Raw genomic sequence first — 26782 nt, forward strand, 5'->3', positions numbered from 1 at the left:
CTGGTCCTGCTGCTGTTTTCTGCTCTGCTCGTCGGCGTCAGCAACTGCGCTGGTCCTGCCTCTGTTTTCTGCTCTGCTCATCGGCGTCAGCGACTGCGATTTTCCAGCTGCTGTTTTCTGCTCTGCTCGTCGGCGTCAGTAACTGCCCTGGTCCTGCCGCTGTTTTCTGCTCTGCTCGTCAGCGACTGCGCTGGTCCTGCTGTTGTCTGCTCTGCTCGTCTGCAATAGCGACTGCGATGGTCCAGCTGCTGTTTTCTGCTCTGCTTGTCAGCGTCAGCGACTGCACTGGTCCTGCTGCTGTTTTCTACTCTGCTCGTCGATATCAAGGCCTGCGCTGGTCCTGCTGCTGCTTTCTGCTCTGCTCGTCAGCGACTGCGCTGGTCCTGCTGCTGTTTTCTGCTCTGCTCGTCGGCGTCAGCGACTGCGCTGGTCCTGCTGCTGTTTTCTGCTCTGCTCGTCGGCGTCAGCGACTGCGCTGGTCCTGCTGCTGTTTTCTGCTCTGCTCGTCGGCGTCAGCGACTGGGCTGGTCCTGCTGCTGTTTTCTGCTCTACTCATCGGCGTCAGCGACTGCGCTGGTCCTGCTGCTGTTTTCTGCTCTGCTCGTCGGCATCAGCGACTGCGCTGGTCCTGCTGCTGTTTTCTGCTCTGCTCATCGGCGTCAGCGACTGAGCGTGTCCTGCTGCTGTTGTCTGCTCTGCTCGTCGGCGTCAGTGACTACAATGGTCCTGCTGCTGATTTCTGCTCTGCTTGCCGGCATCGGCGACTGCGCTGGTCCTGCTGCTGTTTTCTGCTCTGCTCGTCAGCATCAGCGACTGCTCTGATCCTGCTGCTGTGGTCTGTTCTGCTCGTCGGCGTCAGCGACTGCGCTGGTCCTGCCGCTGTTGTCTTCTCTGCTCATCAGCGTCAGCGGCTGCGCTGGTCCTGCTGCTGTTTTCTGCTCTGCTCGTCGGCGTCAGCGACTGCACTGGCCCTGCTGCTGTTGACTGCTCTGCTCATTGGCGTCAGAGACTGAGCTGGTCCTGCTGCTGCTTTCTGCTCTGCTCGTCGGTGTCAGCGACTGTGCTGATCCTGCTGCTGTTTTCTGCTGTTATCGTCGGCATCATCAACTGCGATGGTCCTGCTGCTGTTTTCTGCTCTGCTCGTCGGCGTCAGCGACTGCGCTGGTCCTGCTGCTGTTGTCTGCTCTGCTCGTCAATATCAGCGCCTGCGCTGGTCCTGCTGCTGCTATCTGCTCTGCTCGTCAGCGACTGCGATGGTCCTGCTGCTATTTTCTGCTCTGCTCGTCGGCCTCAGCGACTGCGCTGGTCCTGCTGCTGTTTTCTGCTCTGCTCGTCGGCGTCAGAAACTGCGATGGTCCTGCTGCTGTTTTCTGCTCTGCTCGTCGGTGTCAGCGACTGCGCTGGTGCTGCTGCTGTTTTCTGCTCTGCTCGTCGGCGTCAGCGATTGCGCTGGTCCTGCTGCTGTTGTCTGCTCTGCTTGTCGATTTCAGCGCCTGCGCTGGTCCTGCTGCTGTTTTCTGCTCTGCTCGTCGCGTCAGCGACTGCCCTGGTCCTGCTGCTGTTGTCTGCTCTGCTCGTTGGCGTCAGCGACTACGCTGATCCTGCTGCTGTTTTCTGCTCTGCTCGTCGTCGTCAGCGACTGCGCTGGTCCTGCCTCTGTTTTCTGCTCTGCTTGTCTGCGTCAGCGACTGAGCTGGTCCTGCCGCTGTTTTCTGCTCTGCTCGTCGGCGTCAGCGACTGTGCTGGTCCTGCTTCTGTTTTCTGCTCTGCTCGTTGGCGTCAGCGGCTACTCTGGTCCTGCTGCTGTTGTCTGCTCTGCTCGTCGGCGTCAGCGACTGCGCTGATCCTGCTGCTGTTTTCTGCTCTGCTCGTCGGCGTCAGCGACTGCGCTGGTCCTGCCTCTGTTTTCTGCTCTGCTCTTCGGCGTCAGCGACTGCGATGGTCCAGCTGCTGTTTTCTGCTCTGCTCGTCGGCGTAAGCGACTGCGCTGGTCCTGCTGCTGTTTTCTGCTCTGCTCGTGGGCGTCAGCGACTGCCCTGGTCCTGCAGCTGTTTTCTGCTCTGCTCGTCGGCGTCAGCGACTGCGCTGGTCCTGCTGCTGTTTTCTGCTCTGCTCTTCGGCGTCAGCGACTGCGCTGGTCCTGCTGCTGTTTTCTGCTCTGCTCGTGGGCATCAGCGACTGCGCTGAGACTGCCGCTGTTTTCTGCTCTGCTCGTCAGCGACTGTGGTGGTCCTGCTGCTGTTTTCTGCTCTGCTCGTCGGCGTCAGCGACTGCGCTGGTCCTGCTGCTGTTTTCTGCTCTGCTCGTCGGCGTCAGCGACTGCGCTGGTCCTGCTTCTGTTTTCTGCTCTGCTCGTCGGCGTCAGCGACTGCGCTGGTCCTGCCGCTGTTTTCTGCTCTGCTCGTCGGCGTCAGCGACTGCGGTGGTCCTGCTGCTTTTTTCTGATCTGCGCGTCGGCGTCAGCGACTGCGCTGGTCCTGCTGCTGTTTTCTGCTCGGCTCGTCGGAGTCAGTGGCTGCTCTGGTCCTGCTGCTGTTGTCTGCTCTGCTCATCAGCGTCAGCGACTGCGCTGATCCTGCTGCTGTTTTCTGTTCTGCTCGTTGGCGTCAGTGACTGCGATGGTCCAGCTGTGTTTTCTGCTCTGCTCGTCGGCGTCAGCGACTGCCCTGATCCTGCAGCTGTTTTTTGCTCTGCTCATCGACGTCAGCGACTGCGCTGGTCCTGCTGCTGTTTTCTGCTCTGCTCATGGGCGTCAGCGACTGCGCTGGTCCTGCTGCTGTTTTCTGCTCTGCTCGTCGGCGTCAGCGACTGCGCTGGTCCTGCCTCTGTTTTCTGCTCTGCTCATCGGCGTCAGCGACTGCGATGGTCCTGCTGCTGTTTTCTGCTCTGCTCGTCGGCGTCAGCGACTGCCCTGGTCCTGCCACTGTTTTCTGCTCTGCTCGTCAGCGACTGCGCTGGTCCTGCTGTTGTCTGCTCTGCTCGTCGGCGTCAGCGACTGCGCTGGTCCTGCTGCTGTTGTCTACTATGCTCGTCGGCGTCAGCAACTGCGCTGGTCCTGCTGCTGTTGTCTGCTCTGCTCGTCTGCGTCAGCGACTGCGCTTGTCCTGCTGTTGTCTGCTCTGCCCGTCTGCGTCAGTGACTGCGCTGGTCCTGCTGCTGTTGTCTGCTCTGCTTGTCGGCGTTAGCGATTGTGCTGGTCCTGCTGCTATTGTTTGCTCTGCTCGTCGGCGTCAGCGACTGCGCTGGTCCTGCTGTTGTCTGCTCTGCTCGTCGGCGTCAGCGACTGCGCTGGTCCTGCTGCTGTTGTCTGCTCTGCTCGTCGCGTCAGCGACTGCGCTGGTCCTGCTGCTGTTGTCTGCTCTGCTCGTTGGCGTCAGCTACTTTCCTGGTCCTGCTGCTGTTGTATGCTCTGCTCGTCAGCGTCAGCGATTGTGCTGGTCCTGCTGCTATTGTCTGCTCTGCTCATCGGGTCAGCGACTGCGCTGGTCCTGCTGTTGTCTGCTCTGCTCGTCGGCGTCAGTGACTGCGCTGGTCCTGCTGCTGTTGTCTGCTCTGTTCGTCCCATCAGCGACTGCTCTGGTCCTGCTGCTGTTGTCTGCTCTGCTCGTCGGCGTCAGCTACTTTCCTGGTCCTGCTGCTTTTGTCTGCTCTGCTCGTCTGCGTCAGCGACTGCGCTAATCCTGCTGCTGTTGTCTGCTCTGCTCGTCGGCCTCAGCGACTGCGCTGGGCCTTCTGCTGTTGTCTGCTCTGCTCGTCGGCCTCAGCGACTGCGCTGGTCCTGCTGCTGTTTTCTGCTCTGCTCTGCTCGTTGGCGTCAGCGACTACTATGGTGCTGCTGCTGTTGTGTGCTCAGCTCGTCGGCGTCGGCGACTGCGCTGGTACTGCTGCTGTTGTCTGCTCTGCTCGTCGATTTCAGAGCCTGTGCTGCTCCTGCTGCTGCTTTCTGCTCTGCTCGTCAGCGACTGCGCTGGTCCTGCTGCTGTTTTCTGCTCTGCTCGTCGGCGTCAGCGACTGCACTGGTCCTGCTGCTGTTTTCTGCTCTACTCATCTGCGTCAGCGACTGCGCTGGTCCTGCTGCTGTTTTCTGCTCTGCTCGTCAGAGTCAGTGACTGCACTGGTCCTGCTGCTGTTGTCTGCTCTGCTCGTCGATATCAGCGCCTGCGCTGGTCCTGCTGCTGTTTTCTGCTCTGCTCGTCAGCGACTACGCTGGTCCTGCTTCTGTTTTCTGCTCTGCTCGTCAGAGCCAGTGACTGCGCTGGTCCTGCTGCTGTTGTCTGCTCTGCTCGTCGATATCAGCGCCTGCGCTGGTCCTTCTGCTGTTTTCTGCTCTGCTCGTCAGCGACTGCGCTGGTCCTGCTGCTGTTTTCTATTCTGCTCGTCGATATCAAGGCCTGCGCTGGTCCTGCTGCTGCTTTCTGCTCTGCTCGTCAGCGACTGCGCTGGTCCTGCTGCTGTTTTCTGCTCTGCTCGTCGGCGTCAGCGACTGCAATGGTCCTGCTGCTGCTTTCTGCTCGTCAGTGACTGCGCTGGTCCTGCTGCTGTTGTCTGCTCTGCTCGTCGGCGTCAGCGACTGCGCTGGTCCTGCTGCTGTTGTCTGCTCTGCTCGTCGATATCAGCGCCTGCGCTGGACATGCTGCTGTTTTCTGCTCTGCTCGTCAGCGACTGCGCTGGTCCTGTTGCTGTTTTCTGCACTGCTCGTCGGCGTCAGCGACTGCAATGGTCCTGCTGCTGTTTTCTGCTCTGCTCGTCAGCGACTGCGCTGGTCCTGCTGCTGTTTTCTGCTCTGCTCGTCGGAGTCAGCGACTGCGCTGGTCCTGCTGCTGTTTTCTGCTCTGCTCGTCAGTGACTGCGCTGGACCTGCTGCTGTTTTCTGCTCTGCTCGTCGATATCAAGGCCTGCGCTGGTCCTGCTTCTGCTTTCTGCTCTGCTCGTCGGCGTCAGCGACTGCGATGGTCCAGCTGCTGCTTTCTGCTCTGCTCGTCGGCGTCAGCGACTGCGATGGTCCAGCTGCTGCTTTCTGCTCTGCTCGTCAGTGACTGCGCTGGTCCTGCTGCTGTTTTCTGCTCTGCTCGTCAGCGACTGCGCTGGTCCTGCTGCTGTTTTCTGCTCTGCTCGTCAGAGTCAGCGACTGCGCTGGTCCTGCAGCTGTTTTCTGCTCTGCTCGTCAGAGTCAGTGACTGCGCTGGTCCTGTTGCTGTTGTCTGCTCTGCTCATCAGCGACTGCGTTGGTCCTGCTGCTGTTTTCTGCTCTGCTCGTCGATATCAGCGCCTGCGCTGGTCCTCCTGCTGCTTTCTGCTCTGCTCGTCAGCAACTGCGAATGGTCCTGCTGCTGTTTTCTGCTCTGCTCGTCTGCGTTAGCGACTGCGATGGTCCAGCTGCTGTTTTCTGCTCTGCTTGTCAGCGTCAGCGACTGCCCTTGTCCTGCTGATGTTGTCTGCTCTGCTCGTCGGCGTCAGCGACTGAGCTGGTCCTGCTGCTGTTTTCAGCTCTGCTCGTCGGCGTCAGCGACTGCGCTGGTCCTGCTGCTGCTTTCTGCTCTGCTCGTCGATATCAGCGCCTGCGCTGGTCCTGCTGCTGCTTTCTGCTCTGCTCGTCAGCAACTGCGCTGGTCCTGCTGCTGTTTTCTGCTCTGCTCGTCTGCGTCAGCGACTGCGATGGTCCAGCTGCTGTTTTCTGCTCTGCTTGTCAGCGTCAGCGACTGCCCTGGTCCTGCTGATGTTGTCTGCTCTGCTCGTCGGCGTCAGTGACTGCAATGGTCCTGCTGCTGTTTTCTGCTCTGCTCGTCGGCGTCAGCGACTGCACTGGTCCTGCTGCTGTTTTCTGCTCTGCTCGTCGGCGTCAGCGACTGCGCTGGTCCTGCTGCTGTTTTCTGCTCTACTCGTCGGCGTCAGCGACTGCGCTGGTCCTGCTGCTGTTTTCTGCTCTGCTCGCCAGTGACTGCGCTGGTCCTGATGCTGTTTTCTGCTCTGCTCGTCAGCGACTGCGCTGGTCCTGCTGCTGTTTTCTGCTCTGCTCGCCAGCGACTGCGCTGGTCCTGCTGCTGTTTTCTGCTCTGCTCGTCGGAGTCAGCGACTGCGCTGGTCCTGCTGCTGTTTTCTGCTCTGCTCGTCAGCGACTGCACTGGACCTGCTGCTGTTTTCTGCTCTGCTCGTCGATATCAAGGCCTGCGCTGGTCCTGCTTCTGCTTTCTGCTCTGCTCGTTGGCGTCAGCGACTGCAATGTTCCAGCTGCTGCTTTCTGCTCTGCTCGTCGGCGTCAGCGACTGCGATGGTCCAGCTGCTGCTTTCTGCTCTGCTCGTCAGTGACTGCGCTGGTCCTGATGCTGTTTTCTGCTCTGCTCGTCAGCGACTGCGCTGGTCCTGCTGCTGTTTTCTGCTCTGCTCGTCGGAGTCAGCGACTGCGCTGGTCCTGCTGCTGTTTTCTGCTCTGCTCGTCAGAGTCAGTGACTGCGCTGGTCCTGTTTCTGTTGTCTGCTCTGCTCATCAGCGACTGCGCTGGTCCTGCTGCTGTTTTCTGCTCTGCTCGTTGGCGTCAGCGACTACGCTGATCCTGCTGCTGTTTTCTGCTCTGCTCGTCGTCGTTAGCGACTGCGCTGGTCCTGCCTCTGTTTTCTGCTCTGCTTGTCTGCGTCAGCGACTGAGCTGGTCCTGCCGCTGTTTTCTGCTCTGCTCGTCGGCGTCAGTGACTGTGCTGGTCCTGCTTCTGTTTTCTGCTCTGCTCGTTGGCGTCAGTGACTGCGGTGGTCCTGCTGCTTTTTTCTGCTCTGCTCGTCGGCGTCAGCGACTTCGCTGGTCCTGCTGCTGTTTTCTGCTCTGCTCGTCGGCATCAGCGGCTACTCTGGTCCTGCTGCTGTTGTCTGCTCTGCTCGTCGGCATCAGCGACTGCGCTGATCCTGCTGCTGTTTTCTGCTCTGCTCGTCGGCGTCAGCGACTGCGCTATGTCCTGCCTCTGTTTTCTGCTCTGCTCTTCGGCGTCAGCGACTGCGATGGTCCAGCTGCTGTTTTCTGCTCTGCTCGTCGGCGTAAGCGACTGCGCTGGTCCTGCTGCTGTTTTCTGCTCTGCTCGTGGGCGTCAGCGACTGCCCTGGTCCAGCAGCTGTTTTCTGCTCTGCTCTTCGGCGTCAGCGACTGCGCTGGTCCTGCTGCTGTTTTCTGCTCTGCTCGTCGGCGTCAGCGACTGCGCTGGTCCTGCTGCTGTTTTCTGCTCTGCTCGTGGGCGTCAGCGACTGCGCTGAGACTGCCGCTGTTTTCTGCTCTGCTCGTCAGCGACTGTGGTGGTCCTGCTGCTGTTTTCTGCTCTGCTCGTCGGCGTCAGCTACTGCGCTGGTCCTTCTGCTGTTTTCTGCTCTGCTCGTCGGCGTCAGCGACTGCGCTGGTCCTGCTTCTGTTTTCTGCTCTGCTCGTCGGCGTCAGCGACTGCGCTGGTCCTGCCGCTGTTTTCTGCTCTGCTCGTCGGCGTCAGCGACTGCGGTGGTCCTGCTGCTTTTTTCTGATCTGCGCGTCGGCGTCAGCGACTGCGCTGGTCCTGCTGCTGTTTTCTGCTCGGCTCGTCGGAGTCAGTGGCTACTCTGGTCCTGCTGCTGTTGTCTGCTCTGCTCATCAGCGTCAGCGACTGCGCTGATCCTGCTGCTGTTTTCTGCTCTGCTCATCGGCGTCAGCGACTGCGCTGGTCCTGCCTCTGTTTTCTGCTCTGCTCGTTGACGTCAGCGACTGCGATGGTCCAGCTGCGTTTTCTGCTCTGCTCGTCGGCGTCAGCGACTGCCCTGATCCTGCAGCTGTTTTTTGCTCTGCTCATCGGTGTCAGCGACTGCGCTGGTCCTGCTGCTGTTTTCTGCTCTGCTCGTCGGCGTCAGCGACTGCGCTGGTCCTGCCTCTGTTTTCTGCTCTGCTCATCGGCGTCAGCGACTGCGATGGTCCTGCTGCTGTTTTCTGCTCTGCTCGTCGGCGTCAGCGACTGCCCTGGTCCTGCCACTGTTTTCTGCTCTGCTCGTCAGCGACTGCGCTGGTCCTGCTGTTGATTGCTCTGCTCGTCGGCGTCAGCGACTGCGCTGGTCCTGCTGCTGTTGTCTGCTCTGCTCGTCGGCGTCAGCAACTGCGCTGGTCCTGCTGCTGTTGTCTGCTCTGCTCGTCTGCGTCAGCGACTGCGCTTGTCCTGCTGTTGTCTGCTCTGCCCGTCTGCGTCAGTGACTGCGCTGGTCCTGCTGCTGTTGTCTGCTCTGCTTGTCGGCGTTAGCGATTGTGCTGGTCCTGCTGCTATTGTCTGCTCTGCTCGTCGGCGTCAGCGACTGCGCTGGTCCTGCTGTTGTCTGCTCTGCTCGTCTGCGTCAGCGACTGCGCTTGTCCTGCTGTTTTATCTGCTCTGCCCATCTGCGTCAGTGACTGCGCTGGTCCTGCTGCTGTTGTCTGCTCTGCTTGTCGGCGTTAGCGATTGTGCTGGTCCTGCTGCTATTGTCTGCTCTGCTCGTCGGCGTCAGCGACTGCGCTGGTCCTGCTGTTTTCTGCTCTGCTCGTCAGCGACTGCGCTGGTCCTGCTGCTGTTTTCTGCTCTGCTCGTCAGAGTCAGCGACTGCGCTGGTCCTGTTGCTGTTGTCTGCTCTGCTCATCAGCGACTGCGTTGGTCCTGCTGCTGTTTTCTGCTCTGCTCGTCGATATCAGCGCCTGCGCTGGTCCTCCTGCTGCTTTCTGCTCTGCTCGTCAGCAACTGCGAATGGTCCTGCTGCTGTTTTCTGCTCTGCTCGTCTGCGTCAGCGACTGCGATGGTCCAGCTGCTGTTTTCTGCTCTGCTTGTCAGCGTCAGCGACTGCCCTGGTCCTGCTGATGTTGTCTGCTCTGCTCGTCGGCGTCAGCGACTGCGCTGGTCCTGCTGCTGTTTTCAGCTCTGCTCGTCGGCGTCAGCGACTGCGCTGGTCCTGCTGCTGCTTTCTGCTCTGCTCGTCGATATCAGCGCCTGCGCTGGTCCTGCTGCTGCTTTCTGCTCTGCTCGTCAGCAACTGCGCTGGTCCTGCTGCTGTTTTCTGCTCTGCTCGTCTGCGTCAGCGACTGCGATGGTCCAGCTGCTGTTTTCTGCTCTGCTTGTCAGCGTCAGCGACTGCCCTGGTCCTGCTGATGTTGTCTGCTCTGCTCGTCGGCGTCAGTGACTGCAATGGTCCTGCTGCTGTTTTCTGCTCTGCTCGTCGGCGTCAGCGACTGCGCTGGTCCTGCTGCTGTTTTCTGCTCTGCTCGTCGGCGTCAGCGACTGCGCTGGTCCTGCTGCTGTTTTCTGCTCTACTCGTCGGCGTCAGCGACTGCGCTGGTCCTGCTGCTGTTTTCTGCTCTGCTCGCCAGCGACTGCGCTGGTCCTGCTGCTGTTTTCTGCTCTGCTCGTCGGAGTCAGCGACTGCGCTGGTCCTGCTGCTGTTTTCTGCTCAGCTCGTCAGCGACTGCGCTGGACCTGCTGCTGTTTTCTGCTCTGCTCGTCGATATCAAGGCCTGCGCTGGTCCTGCTTCTGCTTTCTGCTCTGCTCGTTGGCGTCAGCGACTGCAATGTTCCAGCTGCTGCTTTCTGCTCTGCTCGTCGGCGTCAGCGACTGCGATGGTCCAGCTGCTGCTTTCTGCTCTGCTCATCAGTGACTGCGCTGGTCCTGATGCTGTTTTCTGCTCTGCTCGTCAGCGACTGCGCTGGTCCTGCTGCTGTTTTCTGCTCTGCTCGTCGGAGTCAGCGACTGCGCTGGTCCTGCTGTTTTTTTCTGCTCTGCTCGTCAGAGTCAGTGACTGCGCTGGTCCTGTTTCTGTTGTCTGCTCTGCTCATCAGCGACTGCGCTGGTCCTGCTGCTGTTTTCTGCTCTGCTCGTTGGCGTCAGCGACTACGCTGATCCTGCTGCTGTTTTCTGCTCTGCTCGTCGTCGTCAGCGACTGCGCTGGTCCTGCCTCTGTTTTCTGCTCTGCTTGTCTGCGTCAGCGACTGAGCTGGTCCTGCTTCTGTTTTCTGCTCTGCTCGTTGGCGTCAGTGACTGCGGTGGTCCTGCTGCTTTTTTCTGCTCTGCTCGTCGGCGTCAGCGACTTCGCTGGTCCTGCTGCTGTTTTCTGCTCTGCTCGTCGGCATCAGCGGCTACTCTGGTCCTGCTGCTGTTGTCTGCTCTGCTCGTCGGCGTCAGCGACTGCGCTGATCCTGCTGCTGTTTTCTGCTCTGCTCGTCGGCGTCAGCGACTGCGCTGGTCCTGCCTCTGTTTTCTGCTCTGCTCTTCGGCGTCAGCGACTGCGATGGTCCAGCTGCTGTTTTCTGCTCTGCTCGTCGGCGTAAGCGACTGCGCTGGTCCTGCTGCTGTTTTCTGCTCTGCTCGTGGGCGTCAGCGACTGCCCTGGTCCTGCAGCTGTTTTCTGCTCTGCTCGTCGGCGTCAGCAACTGCGCTGGTCCTGCTGCTGTTTTCTGCTCTGCTCGTCGGCGTCAGCGACTGCGCTGGTCCTGCTGCTGTTTTCTGCTCTGCTCGTGGGCGTCAGCGACTGCGCTGAGACTGCCGCTGTTTTCTGCTCTGCTCGTCAGCGACTGTGGTGGTCCTGCTGCTGTTTTCTGCTCTGCTCGTCGGCGTCAGCGACTGCGCTGGTCCTGCTGCTGTTTTCTGCTCTGCTCGTCGGCGTCAGCGACTGCGCTGGTCCTGCCTCTGTTTTCTGCTCTGCTCGTCGGCGTCAGCGACTGCGCTGGTCCTGCCGCTGTTTTCTGCTCTGCTCGTCGGCGTCAGCGACTGCGGTGGTCCTGCTGCTTTTTTCTGATCTGCGCGTCGGCGTCAGCGACTGCGCTGGTCCTGCTGCTGTTTTCTGCTCGGCTCGTCGGAGTCAGTGGCTGCTCTGGTCCTGCTGCTGTTGGCTGCTCTGCTCATCAGCGTCAGCGACTGCGCTGATCCTGCTGCTGTTTTCTGCTCTGCTCATCGGCGTCAGCGACTGCGCTGGTCCTGCCTCTGTTTTCTGCTCTGCTCGTTGGCGTCAGCGACTGCGATGGTCCAGCTGCGTTTTCTGCTCTGCTCGTCGGCGTCAGCGACTGCCCTGATCCTGCAGCTGTTTTCTGCTCTGCTCATCGGCGTCAGCGACTGCGCTGGTCCTGCTGCTGTTTTCTGCTCTGCTCATGGGCGTCAGCGACTGCGCTGGTCCTGCTGCTGTTTTCTGCTCTGCTCGTCGGCGTCAGCGACTGCGCTGGTCCTGCCTCTGTTTTCTGCTCTGCTCATCGGCGTCAGCGACTGCGATGGTCCTGCTGCTGTTTCCTGCTCTGCTCGTCGGCGTCAGCGACTGCCCTGGTCCTGCCACTGTTTTCTGCTCTGCTCGTCAGCGACTGCGCTGGTCCTGCTGTTGTCTGCTCTGCTCGTCGGCGTCAGCGACTGCGCTGGTCCTGCTGCTGTTGTCTGCTCTGCTCGTCGGCGTCAGCAACTGCGCTGGTCCTGCTGCTGTTGTCTGCTCTGCTCGTCTGCGTCAGCGACTGCGCTTGTCCTGCTGTTGTCTGCTCTGCCCGTCTGCGTCAGTGACTGCGCTGGTCCTGCTGCTGTTGTCTGCTCTGCTTGTCGGCGTTAGCGATTGTGCTGGTCCTGCTGCTATTGTCTGCTCTGCTCGTCGGCGTCAGCGACTGCGCTGGTCCTGCTGTTGTCTGCTCTGCTCGTCGGCGTCAGCAACTGCGCTGGTCCTGCTGCTGTTGTCTGCTCTGCTCGTCGCGTCAGCGACTGCGCTGGTCCTGCTGCTGTTGTCTGCTCTGCTCGTCGGCGTCAGCTACTTTCCTGGTCCTGCTGCTGTTGTATGCTCTGCTCGTCGGCGTCAGCGATTGCGCTGGTCCTGCTGCTATTGTCTGCTCTGCTCATCGGGGTCAGCGACTGCGCTGGTCCTGCTGTTGTCTGCTCTGCTCGTCGGCGTCAGCGACTGCGCTGGTCCTGCTGCTGTTGTCTGCTCTGTTCGTCGCGTCAGCGACTGCTCTGGTCCTGCTGCTGTTGTCTGCTCTGCTCGTCGGCGTCAGCTACTTTCCTGGTCCTGCTGCTTTTGTCTGCTCTGCTCGTCTGCGTCAGCGACTGCGCTAATCCTGCTGCTGTTGTCTGCTCTGCTCGTCGGCCTCAGCGACTGCGCTGGGCCTTCTGCTGTTGTCTGCTCTGCTCGTCGGCGTCAGCGACTGCGCTGGTCCTGCTGCTGTTTTCTGCTCTGCTCTGCTCGTTGGCGTCAGTGACTACTTTGGTGCTGCTGCTGTTGTGTGCTCAGCTCGTCGGCGTCAGCGACTGCGCTGGTCCTGCTGCTGTTGTCTGCTCTGCTCGTCGATATCAGAGCCTGTGCTGCTCCTGCTTCTGCTTTCTGCTCTGCTCGTCAGCGACTGCGCTGGTCCTGCTGCTGTTTTCTGCTCTGCTCGTCGGCGTCAGCGACTGCGCTGGTCCTGCTGCTGTTTTCTGCTCTGCTCATCTGCGTCAGCGACTGCGCTGGTCCTGCCTCTGTTTTCTGCTCTGCTCGTTGGCGTCAGCGACTGCGATGGTCCAGCTGCATTTTCTGCTCTGCTCGTCGGCGTCAGCGACTGCCCTGATCCTGCAGCTGTTTTCTGCTCTGCTCATCGGCGTCAGCGACTGCGCTGGTCCTGCTGCTGTTTTCTGCTCTGCTCATGGGCGTCAGCGACTGCGCTGGTCCTGCTGCTGTTTTCTGCTCTGCTCGTCGGCGTCAGCGACTGCGCTGGTCCTGCCTCTGTTTTCTGCTCTGCTCATCGGCGTCAGCGACTGCGATGGTCCTGCTGCTGTTTTCTGCTCTGCTCGTCGGCGTCAGCGACTGCCCTGGTCCTGCCACTGTTTTCTGCTCTGCTCGTCAGCGACTGCGCTGGTCCTGCTGTTGTCTGCTCTGCTCGTCGGCGTCAGCGACTGCGCTGGTCCTGCTGCTGTTGTCTGCTCTGCTCGTCGGCGTCAGCAACTGCGCTGGTCCTGCTTCTGTTGTCTGCTCTGCTCGTCTGCGTCAGCGACTGCACTTGTCCTGCTGTTGTCTGCTCTGCCCGTCTGCGTCAGTGACTGCGCTGGTCCTGCTGCTGTTGTCTGCTCTGCTTGTCGGCGTTAGCGATTGTGCTGGTCCTGCTGCTATTGTCTGCTCTGCTCGTCGGCGTCAGCGACTGCGCTGGTCCTGCTGTTGTCTGCTCTGCTCGTCGGCGTCAGCGACTGCGCTGGTCCTGCTGCTGTTGTCTGCTCTGCTCGTCGCGTCAGCGACTGCGCTGGTCCTGCTGCTGTTGTCTGCTCTGCTCGTCGGCGTCAGCTACTTTCCTGGTCCTGCTGCTGTTGTATGCTCTGCTCGTCGGCGTCAGCGATTGCGCTGGTCCTGCTGCTATTGTCTGCTCTGCTCATCGGGGTCAGCGACTGCGCTGGTCCTGCTGTTGTCTGCTCTGCTCGTCGGCGTCAGCGACTGCGCTGGTCCTGCTGCTGTTGTCTGCTCTGTTCGTCGCATCAGCGACTGCTCTGGTCCTGCTGCTGTTGTCTGCTCTGCTCGTCGGCGTCAGCTACTTTCCTGGTCCTGCTGCTTTTGTCTGCTCTGCTCGTCTGCGTCAGCGACTGCGCTAATCCTGCTGCTGTTGTCTGCTCTGCTCGTCGGCCTCAGCGACTGCGCTGGGCCTTCTGCTGTTGTCTGCTCTGCTCGTCGGCGTCAGCGACTGCGCTGGTCCTGCTGCTGTTTTCTGCTCTGCTCTGCTCGTTGGCGTCAGTGACTACTATGGTGCTGCTGCTGTTGTGTGCTCAGCTCGTCGGCGTCAGCGACTGCGCTGGTCCTGCTGCTGTTGTCTGCTCTGCTCGTCGATATCAGAGCCTGTGCTGGTCCTGCTGCTGCTTTCTGCTCTGCTCGTCAGCGACTGCGCTGGTCCTGCTGCTGTTTTCTGCTCTGCTCGTCGGCGTCAGCGACTGCGCTGGGCCTGCTGCTGTTTTCTGCTCTGCTCATCTGCGTCAGCGACTGTGCTGGTCCTGCTGCTGTTTTCTGCTCTGCTCGTCGGCCTCAGCGACTGCGCTGGTCCTGCTGCTGTTTTCTGCTCTGCTCGTCGGCGTCAGAAACTGCGATGGTCCTGCTGCTGTTTTCTGCTCTGCTCGTCGGCGTCAGCGACTGCGCTGGTCCTGCTGCTGTTTTCTGCTCTGCTCGTCGGCGTCAGCGCCTGCGCTGGTCCTGCTGCTGTTTTCTGCTCTGCTCGTCGGCGTCAGCGACTGCCCTGGTCCTGCTGCTGTTTTCTGCTCTGCTCGTCGGCGTCAGCGACTGCGCTGGTCCTGCTGCTGTTTTCTGCTCTGCTCGTCGGCGTCAGCGGCGTCTCTGGTCCTGCTGCTGTTGTCTGCTCTGCTCGTTGGCGTCAGCGACTACGCTGATCCTGCTGCTGTTTTCTGCTCTGCTCGTCGTCGTCAGCGACTGCGCTGGTCCTGCCTCTGTTTTCTGCTCTGCTTGTCTGCGTCAGCGACTGAGCTGGTCCTGCCGCTGTTTTCTGCTCTGCTCGTCGGCGTCAGCGACTGTGCTGGTCCTGCTTCTGTTTTCTGCTCTGCTCGTTGGCGTCAGCGGCTACTCTGGTCCTGCTGCTGTTGTCTGCTCTGCTCGTCGGCGTCAGCGACTGCGCTGATCCTGCTGCTGTTTTCTGCTCTGCTCGTCGGCGTCAGCGACTGCGCTGGTCCTGCCCCTGTTTTCTGCTCTGCTCTTCGGCGTCAGCGACTGCGATGGCCCAGCTGCTGTTTTCTGCTCTGCTCGTCGGCGTCAGCGACTGTGCTGGTCCTGCTTCTGTTTTCTGCTCTGCTCGTTGGCGTCAGCGGCTACTCTGGTCCTGCTGCTGTTGTCTGCTCTGCTCGTCGGCGTCAGCCACTGCGCTGATCCTGCTGCTGTTTTCTGCTCTGCTCGTCGGCGTCAGCGACTGCGCTGGTCCTGCCCCTGTTTTCTGCTCTGCTCTTCGGCGTCAGCGACTGCGCTGGTCCTGCAGCTGTTTTCTGCTCTTCTCGTCGGCGTCAGCGACTGCGCTGGTCCTGCTGCTGTTTTCTGCTCTGCTCGTCGGCGTCAGCGACTGCGCTGGTCCTGCTGCTGTTTTCTGCTCTGCTCGTGGGCGTCAGCGACTGCGCTGAGACTGCCGCTGTTTTCTGCTCTGCTCGTCAGCGACTGTGGTGGTCCTGCTGCTGTTTTCTGCTCTGCTCGTCGGCGTCAGCGACTGCGCTGGTCCTGCTGCTGTTTTCTTTTCTGCTCGTCGGCGTCAGCGACTGCGCTGGTCCTGCCTCTGTTTTCTGCTCTGCTCGTCGGCGTCAGCGACTGCGCTGGTCCTGCCGCTGTTTTCTGCTCTGCTCGTCGGCGTCAGCGACTGCGGTGGTCCTGCTGCTTTTTTCTGATCTGCGCGTCGGCGTCAGCGACTGCGCTGGTCCTGCTGCTGTTTTCTGCTCGGCTCGTCAGAGTCAGTGGCTGCTCTGGTCCTGCTGCTGTTGTCTGCTCTGCTCATCGGCGTCAGCGACTGCGCTGGTCCTGCCTCTGTTTTCTGCTCTGCTCGTTGGCGTCAGCGACTGCGATGGTCCAGCTGCGTTTTCTGCTCTGCTCATCGGCGTCAGCGACTGCCCTGATCCTGCAGCTGTTTTCTGCTCTGCTCATCGGCGTCAGCGACTGCGCTGGTCCTGCTGCTGTTTTCTGCTCTGCTCATGGGAGTCAGCACTGCGCTGGTCCTGCTGCTGTTTTCTGCTCTGCTCGTCGGCGTCAGCGACTGCGCTGGTCCTGCCTCTGTTTTCTGCTCTGCTCATCGGCGTCAGCGACTGCGATGGTCCTGCTGCTGTTTTCTGCTCTGCTCGTCGGCGTCAGCGACTGCCCTGGTCCTGCCACTGTTTTCTGCTCTGCTCGTCAGCGACTGCGCTGGTCCTGCTGTTGTCTGCTCTGCTCGTCGGCGTCAGCGACTGCGCTGGTCCTGCTGCTGTTGTCTGCTCTGCTCGTCGGCGTCAGCAACTGCGCTGGTCCTGCTGCTGTTGTCTGCTCTGCTCGTCTGCGTCAGCGACTGCGCTTGTCCTGCTGTTGTCTGCTCTGCCCGTCTGCGTCAGTGACTGCGCTGGTCCTGCTGCTGTTGTCTGCTCTGCTTGTCGGCGTTAGCGATTGTGCTGGTCCTGCTGCTATTGTCTGCTCTGCTCGTCGGCGTCAGTGACTGCGCTGGTCCTGCTGTTGTCTGCTCTGCTCGTCGGCCTCAGCGACTGCGCTGTTCCTGCTGCTGTTGTCTGCTCTGCTCGTCGCGTCAGCGACTGCGCTGGTCCTGCTGCTGTTGTCTGCTCTGCTCGTCGGCGTCAGCTACTTTCCTGGTCCTGCTGCTGTTGTATGCTCTGCTCGTCGGCGTCAGCGATTGTGCTGGTCCTGCTGCTTTTGTCTGCTCTGCTCATCGGGGTCAGCGACTGCGCTGGTCCTGCTGTTGTCTGCTCTGCTCGTCGGCGTCAGCGACTGCGCTGATCCTGCTGCTTTTGTCTGCTCTGCTCGTCTGCGTCAGCGACTGCGCTAATCCTGCTGCTGTTGTCTGCTCTGCTCGTCGGCCTCAGCGACTGCGCTGGGCCTTCTGCTGTTGTCTGCTCTGCTCGTCGGCGTCAGCGACTGCGCTGGTCCTGCTGCTGTTTTCTGCTCTGCTCTGCTCGTTGGCGACAGCGACTACTATGGTGCTGCTGCTGTTGTGTGCTCAGCTCGTCGGCGTCGGCGACTGCGCTGGTCCTGCTGCTGTTGTCTGCTCTGCTCGTCGATATCAGAGCCTGTGCTGCTCCTGCTGCTGCTTTCTGCTCTGCTCGTCAGCGACTGCGCTGGTCCTGCTGCTGTTTTCTGCTCTGCTCGTCGGAGTCAGCGACTGCGCTGGTCCTGCTGCTGTTTTCTGCTCTACTCATCTGCGTCAGCGACTGCGCTGGTCCTGCTGCTGTTTTCTGCTCTGCTCGTCAGAGTCAGTGACTGCACTGGTCCTGCTGCTGTTGTCTGCTCTGCTCGTCGATATCAGCGCCTGCGCTGGTCCTGCTGCTGTTTTCTGCTCTGCTCGTCAGCGACTACGCTGGTCCTGCTGCTGTTTTCTGCTCTGCTCGTCAGAGCCAGTGACTGCGCTGGTCCTGCTGCTGTTGTCTGCTCTGCTCGTCGATATCAGCGCCTGCGCTGGTCCTGCTGCTGTTTTCTGCTCTGCTCGTCAGCGACTGCGCTGGTCCTGCTGCTGTTTTCTGCTCTGCTCGTCGATATCAAGGCCTGCGCTGGTCCTGCTGCTGCTTTCTGCTCTGCTCGTCAGCGACTGCGCTGGTCCTGCTGCTGTTTTCTGCTCTGCTTGTCGGCGTCAGCGACTGCAATGGTCCTGCTGCTGCTTTCTGCTCGTCAGTGACTGCGCTGGTCCTGCTGCTGTTGTCTGCTCTGCTCGTCGGCGTCAGTGACTGCGCTGGTCCTGCTGCTGTTGTCTGCTCTGCTCGTCGATATCAGCGCCTGCGCTGGACATGCTGCTGTTTTCTGCTCTGCTCGTCAGCGACTGCGCTGGTCCTGTTGCTGTTTTCTGCACTGCTCGTCGGCGTCAGCGACTGCAATGGTCCTGCTGCTGTTTTCTGCTCTGCTCGTCAGCGACTGCGCTGGTCCTGCTGCTGTTTTCTGCTCTGCTCGTCGGAGTCAGCGACTGCGCTGGTCCTGCTGCTGTTTTCTGCTCTGCTCGTCAGTGACTGCGCTGGACCTGCTGCTGTTTTCTGCTCTGCTCGTCGATATCAAGGCCTGCGCTGGTCCTGCTTCTGCTTTCTGCTCTGCTCGTCGGCGTCAGCGACTGCGATGGTCCAGCTGCTGCTTTCTGCTCTGCTCGTCGGCGTCAGCGACTGCGATGGTCCAGCTGCTGCTTTCTGCTCTGCTCGTCAGTGACTGCGCTGGTCCTGCTGCTGTTTTCTGCTCTGCTCGTCAGCGACTGCGCTGGTCCTGCTGATGTTTTCTGCTCTGCTCGTCAGAGTCAGCGACTGCGCTGGTCCTGCAGCTGTTTTCTGCTCTGCTCGTCAGAGTCAGTGACTGCGCTGGTCCTGTTGCTGTTGTCTGCTCTGCTCATCAGCGACTGCGTTGGTCCTGCTGCTGTTTTCTGCTCTGCTCGTCGATATCAGCGCCTGCGCTGGTCCTCCTGCTGCTTTCTGCTCTGCTCGTCAGCAACTGCGAATGGTCCTGCTGCTGTTTTCTGCTCTGCTCGTCTGCGTCAGCGACTGCCCTGGTCCTGCTGATGTTGTCTGCTCTGCTCGTCGGCGTCAGCGACTGCGCTGGTCCTGCTGCTGTTTTCAGCTCTGCTCGTCGGCGTCAGCGACTGCGCTGGTCCTGCTGCTGCTTTCTGCTCTGCTCGTCGATATCAGCGCCTGCGCTGGTCCTGCTGCTGCTTTCTGCTCTGCTCGTCAGCAACTGCGCTGGTCCTGCTGCCGTTTTCTGCTCTGCTCGTCTGCGTCAGCGACTGCGATGGTCCAGCTGCTGTTTTCTGCTCTGCTTGTCAGCGTCAGCGACTGCCCTGGTCCTGCTGATGTTGTCTGCTCTGCTCGTCGGCGTCAGTGACTGCAATGGTCCTGCTGCTGTTTTCTGCTCTGCTCGTCGGCGTCAGCGACTGCGCTGGTCCTGCTGCTGTTTTCTGCTCTGCTCGTCGGCGTCAGCGACTGCGCTGGTCCTGCTGCTGTTTTCTGCTCTACTCGTCGGCGTCAGTGACTGCGCTGGTCCTGCTGCTGTTTTCTGCTCTGCTCGCCAGCGACTGCGCTGGTCCTGCTGCTGTTTTCTGCTCTGCTCGTCGGAGTCAGCGACTGCGCTGGTCCTGCTGCTGTTTTCTGCTCTGCTCGTCAGCGACTGCGCTGGACCTGCTGCTGTTTTCTGCTCTGCTCGTCGATATGAAGGCCTGCGCTGGTCCTGCTTCTGCTTTCTGCTCTGCTCGTTGGCGTCAGCGACTGCAATGTTCCAGCTGCTGCTTTCTGCTCTGCTCGTCGGCGTCAGCGACTGCGATGGTCCAGCTGCTGCTTTCTGCTCTGCTCGTCAGTGACTGCGCTGGTCCTGATGCTGTTTTCTGCTCTGCTCGTCGGAGTCAGCGACTGCGCTGGTCCTGCTGCTGTTTTCTGCTCTGCTCGTCAGAGTCAGCGACTGCGCTGGTCCTGCTGCTGTTTTCTGCTCTGCTCTTTGGCGTCAGCGACTACGCTGATCCTGCTGCTGTTTTCTGCTCTGCTCGTCGTCGTCAGCGACTGCGCTGGTCCTGCCTCTGTTTTCTGCTCTGCTTGTCTGCGTCAGCGACTGAGCTGGTCCTGCCACTGTTTTCTGCTCTGCTCGTCGGCGTCAGCGACTGTGCTGGTCCTGCTTCTGTTTTCTGCTCTGCTCGTTGGCGTCAGTGACTGCGGTGGTCCTGCTGCTTTTTTCTGCTCTGCTCGTCGGCGTCAGCGACTGCGCTGGTCCTGCTGCTGTTTTCTGCTCTGCTCGTCGGCATCAGCGGCTACTCTGGTCCTGCTGCTGTTGTCTGCTCTGCTCGTCGGCGTCAGCGACTGCGCTGATCCTGCTGCTGTTTTCTGCTCTGCTCTTCGGCGTCAGCGACTGCGATGGTCCAGCTGCTGTTTTCTGCTCTGCTCGTCGGCGTAAGCGACTGCGCTGGTCCTGCTGCTGTTTTCTGCTCTGCTCGTGGGCGTCAGCGACTGCCCTGGTCCTGCAGTTGTTTTCTGCTCTGCTCGTCGGCCTCAGCGACTGCGCTGGTCCTGCTGCTGTTTTCTGCTCTGCTCGTCGGCGTCAGCGACTGCGCTGGTCCTGCTGCTGTTTTCTGCTCTGCTCGTGGGCGTCAGCGACTGCGCTGAGACTGCCGCTGTTTTCTGCTCTGCTCGTCAGCGACTGTGGTGGTCCTGCTGCTGTTTTCTGCTCTGCTCGTCGGCGTCTGCGACTGCGCTGGTCCTGCCTCTGTTTTCTGCTCTGCTCGTCGGCGTCAGCGACTGCGCTGGTCCTGCCGCTGTTTTCTGCTCTGCTCGTCGGCGTCAGCGACGGCGGTGGTCCTGCTGCTTTTTTCTGATCTGCGCGTCGGCGTCAGCGACTGCGCTGGTCCTGCTGCTGTTTTCTGCTCGGCTCGTCGGAGTCAGTGGCTGCTCTGGTCCTGCTGCTGTTGTCTGCTCTGCTCATCAGCGTCAGCGACTGCGCTGATCCTGCTGCTGTTTTCTGCTCTGCTCATCGGCGTCAGCGACTGCGCTGGTCCTGCCTCTGTTTTCTGCTCTGCTCGTTGGCGTCAGCGACTGCGATGGTCCAGCTGCGTTTTCTGCTCTGCTCGTCGGCGTCAGCGACTGCCCTGATCCTGCAGCTGTTTTCTGCTCTGCTCATCGGCGTCAGCGACTGCGCTGGTCCTGCTGCTGTTTTCTGCTCTGCTCATGGGCGTCAGCGACTGCGCTGGTCCTGCTGCTGTTTTCTGCTCTGCTCGTCGGCGTCAGCGACTGCGCTGGTCCTGCCTCTGTTTTCTGCTCTGCTCATCGGCGTCAGCGACTGCGATGGTCCTGCTGCTGTTTTCTGCTCTGCTCGTCGGCGTCAGCGACTGCCCTGGTCCTGCCACTGTTTTCTGCTCTGCTCGTCAGCGACTGCGCTGGTCCTGCTGTTGTCTGCTCTGCTCGTCGGCGTCAGCGACTGCGCTGGTCCTGCTGCTGTTGTCTGCTCTGCTCGTCGGCGTCAGCAACTGCGCTGGTCCTGCTGCTGTTGTCTGCTCTGCTCATCTGCGTCAACGACTGCGCTTGTCCTGCTGTTGTCTGCTCTGCCCGTCTGCGTCAGTGACTGCGCTGGTCCTGCTGCTGTTGTCTGCTCTGCTTGTCGGCGTTAGCGATTGTGCTGGTCCTGCTGCTATTGTCTGCTCTGCTCGTCGGCGTCAGCGACTGCGCTGGTCCTGCTGTTGTCTGCTCTGCTCGTCGGCGTCAGCTACTTTCCTGGTCCTGCTGCTTTTGTCTGCTCTGCTCGTCTGCGTCAGCGACTGCGCTAATCCTGCTGCTGTTGTCTGCTCTGCTCGTCGGCCTCAGCGACTGCGCTGGGCCTTCTGCTGTTGTCTGCTCTGCTCATCGGCGTCAGCGACTGCGCTGGTCCTGCTGCTGTTTTCTGCTCTGCTCTGCTCGTTGGCGTCAGCGACTACTATGGTGCTGCTGCTGTTGTGTGCTCAGCTCGTCGGCGTCGGCGACTGCGCTGGTCCTGCTGCTGTTGTCTGCTCTGCTCGTCGATATCAGAGCCTGTGCTGCTCCTGCTGCTGCTTTCTGCTCTGCTCGTCAGCGACTGCGCTGGTCCTGCTGCTGTTTTCTGCTCTGCTCGTCGGCGTCAGCGACTGCGCTGGTCCTGCTGCTGTTTTCTGCTCTACTCATCTGCGTCAGCGACTGCGCTGGTCCTGCTGCTGTTTTCTGCTCTGCTCGTCAGAGTCAGTGACTGCACTGGTCCTGCTGCTGTTGTCTGCTCTGCTCGTCGATATCAGCGCCTGCGCTGGTCCTGCTGCTGTTTTCTGCTCTGCTCGTCAGCGACTACGCTGGTCCTGCTGCTGTTTTCTGCTCTGCTCGTCAGAGCCAGTGACTGCGCTGGTCCTGCTGCTGTTGTCTGCTCTGCTCGTCGATATCAGCGCCTGCGCTGGTCCTGCTGCTGTTTTCTGCTCTGCTCGTCAGCGACTGCGCTGGTCCTGCTGCTGTTTTCTGCTCTGCTCGTCGATATCAAGGCCTGCGCTGGTCCTGCTGCTGCTTTCTGCTCTGCTCGTCAGCGACTGCGCTGGTCCTGCTGCTGTTTTCTGCTCTGCTTGTCGGCGTCAGCGACGGCAATGGTCCTGCTGCTGCTTTCTGCTCGTCAGTGACTGCGCTGGTCCTGCTGCTGTTGTCTGCTCTGCTCGTCGATATCAGCGCCTGCGCTGGACATGCTGCTGTTTTCTGCTCTGCTCGTCAGCGACTGCGCTGGTCCTGTTGCTGTTTTCTGCACTGCTCGTCGGCGTCAGCGACTGCAATGGTCCTGCTGCTGTTTTCTGCTCTGCTCGTCAGCGACTGCGCTGGTCCTGCTGCTGTTTTCTGCTCTGCTCGTCGGAGTCAGCGACTGCGCTGGTCCTGCTGCTGTTTTCTGCTCTGCTCGTCAGTGACTGCGCTGGACCTGCTGCTGTTTTCTGCTCTGCTCGTCGATATCAAGGCCTGCGCTGGTCCTGCTGCTGCTTTCTGCTCTGCTCGTCGGCGTCAGCGACTGCGATGGTCCAGCTGCTGCTTTCTGCTCTGCTCGTCGGCGTCAGCGACTGCGATGGTCCAGCTGCTTCTTTCTGCTCTGCTCGTCAGTGACTGCGCTGGTCCTGCTGCTGTTTTCTGCTCTGCTCGTCAGCGATTGCGCTGGTCCTGCTGCTGTTTTCTGCTCTGCTCGTCAGAGTCAGCGACTGCGCTGGTCCTGCATCTGTTTTCTGCTCTGCTCGTCAGAGTCAGTGACTGCGCTGGTCCTGTTGCTGTTGTCTGCTCTGCTCATCAGCGACTGCGTTGGTCCTGCTGCTGTTTTCTGCTCTGCTCGTCGATATCAGCGCCTGCGCTGGTCCTCCTGCTGCTTTCTGCTCTGCTCGTCAGCAACTGCGAATGGTCCTGCTGCTGTTTTCTGCTCTGCTCGTCTGCGTCAGCGACTGCGATGGTCCAGCTGCTGTTTTCTGCTCTGCTTGTCAGCGTCAGCGACTGCCCTGGTCCTGCTGATGTTGTCTGCTCTGCTCGTCGGCGTCAGCGACTGCGCTGGTCCTGCTGCTGTTTTCAGCTCTGCTCATCGGCGTCAGCGACTGCGCTGGTCCTGCTGCTGCTTTCTGCTCTGCTCGTCGATATCAGCGCCTGCGCTGGTCCTGCTGCTGCTTTCTGCTCTGCTCGTCAGCAACTGCGCTGGTCCTGCTGCCGTTTTCTGCTCTGCTCGTCTGCGTCAGCGACTGCGATGGTCCAGCTGCTGTTTTCTGCTCTGCTTGTCAGCGTCAGCGACTGCCCTGGTCCTGCTGATGTTGTCTGCTCTGCTCGTCGGCGTCAGTGACTGCAATGGTCCTGCTGCTGTTTTCTGCTCTGCTCGTCGGCGTCAGCGACTGCGCTGGTCCTGCTGCTGTTTTCTGCTCTGCTCGTGGGCGTCAGCGACTGCGCTGGTCCTGCTGCTGTTTTCTGCTCTACTCGTGGGCGTCAGCGACTGCGCTGGTCCTGCTGCTGTTTTCTGCTCTGCTCGCCAGCGACTGCGCTGGTCCTGCTGCTGTTTTCTGCTCTGCTCGTCGGAGTCAGCGACTGCGCTGGTCCTGCTGCTGTTTTCTGCTCTGCTCGTCAGCGACTGCGCTGGACCTGCTGCTGTTTTCTGCTCTGCTCGTCGATATCAAGGCCTGCACTGGTCCTGCTTCTGCTTTCTGCTCTGCTCGTTGGCGTCAGCGACTGCAATGTTCCAGCTGCTGCTTTCTGCTCTGCTCGTCGGCGTCAGCGACTGCGATGGTCCAGCTGCTGCTTTCTGCTCTGCTCGTCAGTGACTGCGCTGGTCCTGATGCTGTTTTCTGCTCTGCTCGTCAGCGACTGCGCTGGTCCTGCTGCTGTTTTCTGCTCTGCTCGTCGGAGTCAGCGACTGCGCTGGTCCTGCTGCTGTTTTCTGCCCTGCTCGTCAGAGTCAGTGACTGCGCTGGTCCTGTTTCTGTTGTCTGCTCTGCTCATCAGCGACTGCGCTGGTCCTGCTGCTGTTTTCTGCTCTGCTCGTTGGCGTCAGCGACTACGCTGATCCTGCTGCTGTTTTCTGCTCTGCTCGTCGTCGTCAGCGACTGCGCTGGTCCTGCCTCTGTTTTCTGCTCTGCTTGTCTGCGTCAGCGACTGAGCTGGTCCTGCTTCTGTTTTCTGCTCTGCTCGTTGGCGTCAGTGACTGCGGTGGTCCTGCTGCTTTAATCTGCTCTGCTCGTCGGCGTCAGCGACTGCGCTGGTCCTGCTGCTGTTTTCTGCTCTGCTCGTCGGCATCAGCGGCTACTCTGGTCCTGCTGCTGTTGTCTGCTCTGCTCGTCGGCGTCAGCGACTGCGCTGATCCTGCTGCTGTTTTCTGCTCTGCTCGTCGGCGTCAGCGACTGCGCTGGTCCTGCCTCTGTTTTCTGCTCTGCTCTTCGGCGTCAGCGACTGCGATGGTCCAGCTGCTGTTTTCTGCTCTGCTCGTGGGCGTCAGCGACTGCCCTGGTCCTGCAGTTGTTTTCTGCTCTGCTCGTCGGCCTCAGCGACTGCGCTGGTCCTGCTGCTGTTTTCTGCTCTGCTCGTCGGCGTCAGCGACTGCGCTGGTCCTGCTGCTGTTTTCTGCTCTGCTCGTGGGCGTCAGCGACTGCGCTGAGACTGCCGCTGTTTTCTGCTCTGCTCGTCAGCGACTGTGGTGGGCCTGCTGCTGTTTTCTGCTCTGCTCGTCGGCGTCAGCGACTGCGCTGGTCCTGCTGCTGTTTTCTGCTCTGCTCGTCGGCGTCAGCGACTGCGCTGGTCCTGCCGCTGTTTTCTGCTCTGCTCGTCGGCGTCAGCGACTGCGGTGGTCCTGCTGCTTTTTTCTGATCTGCGCGTCGGCGTCAGCGACTGCGCTGGTCCTGCTGCTGTTTTCTGCTCGGCTCGTCGGAGTCAGTGGCTGCTCTGGTCCTGCTGCTGTTGTCTGCTCTGCTCATCAGCGTCAGCGACTGCGCTGATCCTGCTGCTGTTTTCTGCTCTGCTCATCGGTGTCAGCGACTGCGCTGGTCCTGCCTCTGTTTTCTGCTCTGCTCATTGGCGTCAGCGACTGCGATGGTCCAGCTGCGTTTTCTGCTCTGCTCGTCGGCGTCAGCGACTGCCCTGATCCTGCAGCTGTTTTCTGCTCTGCTCATCGGCGTCAGCGACTGCGCTGGTCCTGCTGCTGTTTTCTGCTCTGCTCATGGGCGTCAGCGACTGCGCTGGTCCTGCTGCTGTTTTCTGCTCTGCTCGTCGGCGTCAGCGACTGCGCTGGTCCTGCTGCTGTTTTCTGCTCTGCTCGCCAGCGACTGCGCTGGTCCTGCTGCTGTTTTCTGCTCTGCTCGTCGGAGTCAGCGACTGCGCTGGTCCTGCTGCTGTTTTCTGCTCTGCTCGTCAGCGACTGCGCTGGACCTGCTGCTGTTTTCTGCTCTGCTCGTCGATATCAAGGCCTGCGCTGGTCCTGCTTCTGCTTTCTGCTCTGCTCGTTGGCGTCAGCGACTGCAATGTTCCAGCTGCTGCTTTCTGCTCTGCTCGTCGGCGTCAGCGACTGCGATGGTCCAGCTGCTGCTTTCTGCTCTGCTCGTCAGTGACTGCGCTGGTCCTGATGCTGTTTTCTGCTCTGCTCGTCAGCGGCTGCGCTGGTCCTGCTGCTGTTTTCTGCTCTGCTCGTTGGCGTCAGCGACTACGCTGATCCTGCTGCTGTTTTCTGCTCTGCTTGTCTGCGTCAGCGACTGAGCTGGTCCTGCCGCTGTTTTCTGCTCTGCTCGTCGGCGTCAGCGACTGTGCTGGTCCTGCTTCTGTTTTCTGCTCTGCTCGTTGGCGTCAGTGACTGCGGTGGTCCTGCTGCTTTAATCTGCTCTGCTCGTCGGTGTCAGCGACTGCGCTGGTCCTGCTGCTGTTTTCTGCTCTGCTCGTCTGCATCAGCGGCTACTCTGGTCCTGCTGCTGTTGTCTGCTCTGCTCGTCGGCGTCAGCGACTGCGCTGATCCTGCTGCTGTTTTCTGCTCTGCTCGTCGGCGTCAGCGACTGCGCTGGTCCTGCCTCTGTTTTCTGCTCTGCTCTTCAGCGTCAGCGACTGCGATGGTCCAGCTGCTGTTTTCTGCTCTGCTCGTCGGCGTAAGCGACTGCGCTGGTCCTGCTGCTGTTTTCTGCTCTGCTCGTGGGCGTCAGCGACTGCCCTGGTCCTGCAGTTGTTTTCTGCTCTGCTCGTCGGCCTCAGCGACTGCGCTGGTCCTGCTGCTGTTTTCTGCTCTGCTCGTTGGCGTCAGCGACTGCGCTGGTCCTGCTGCTGTTTTCTGCTCTGCTCGTGGGCGTCAGCGACTGCGCTGAGACTGCCGCTGTTTTCTGCTCTGCTCGTCAGCGACTGTGGTGGGCCTGCTGCTGTTTTCTGCTCTGCTCGTCGGCGTCAGCGACTGCGCTGGTCCTGCTGCTGTTTTCTGCTCTGCTCGTCGGCGTCAGCGACTGCGCTGGTCCTGCCTCTGTTTTCTGCTCTGCTCGCCGGCGTCAGCGACTGCGCTGGTCCTGCCGCTGTTTTCTGCTCTGCTCGTCGGTGTCAGCGACTGCGGTGGTCCTGCTGCTTTTTTCTGATCTGCGCGTCGGCGTCAGCGACTGCGATGGTCCAGCTGCGTTTTCTGCTCTGCTCGTCGGCGTCAGCGACTGCCCTGATCCTGCAGCTGTTTTCTGCTCTGCTCATCGGCGTCAGCGACTGCGCTGGTCCTGCTGCTGTTTTCTGCTCTGCTCATGGGCGTCAGCGACTGCGCTGGTCCTGCTGCTGTTTTCTGCTCTGCTCGTCGGCGTCAGCGACTGCGCTGGTCCTGCCTCTGTTTTCTGCTCTGCTCATCGGCGTCAGCGACTGCGATGGTCCTGCTGCTGTTTTCTGCTCTGCTCGTCGGCGTCAGCGACTGCCCTGGTCCTGCCACTGTTTTATGCTCTGCTCGTCAGCGACTGCGCTGGTCCTGCTGTTGTCTGCTCTGCTCGTCGGCGTCAGCGACTGCGCTGGTCCTGCTGCTGTTGTCTCCTCTGCTCGTCGGCGTCAGCAACTGCGCTGGTCCTGCTGCTGTTGTCTGCTCTGCTCATCTGCGTCAGCGACTGCGCTTGTCCTACTGTTGTCTGCTCTGCCCGTCTGCGTCAGTGACTGCGCTGGTCCTGCTGCTGTTGCCTGCTCTGCTTGTCGGCGTTAGCGATTGTGCTGGTCCTGCTGCTATTGTCTGCTCTGCTCGTCGGCGT

The sequence above is a fragment of the Nothobranchius furzeri genome, chromosome 5 (genome assembly GCF_043380555.1).
Source record: "Nothobranchius furzeri strain GRZ-AD chromosome 5, NfurGRZ-RIMD1, whole genome shotgun sequence".
Classification (NCBI taxonomy): Eukaryota; Metazoa; Chordata; class Actinopteri; order Cyprinodontiformes; family Nothobranchiidae; genus Nothobranchius; species Nothobranchius furzeri.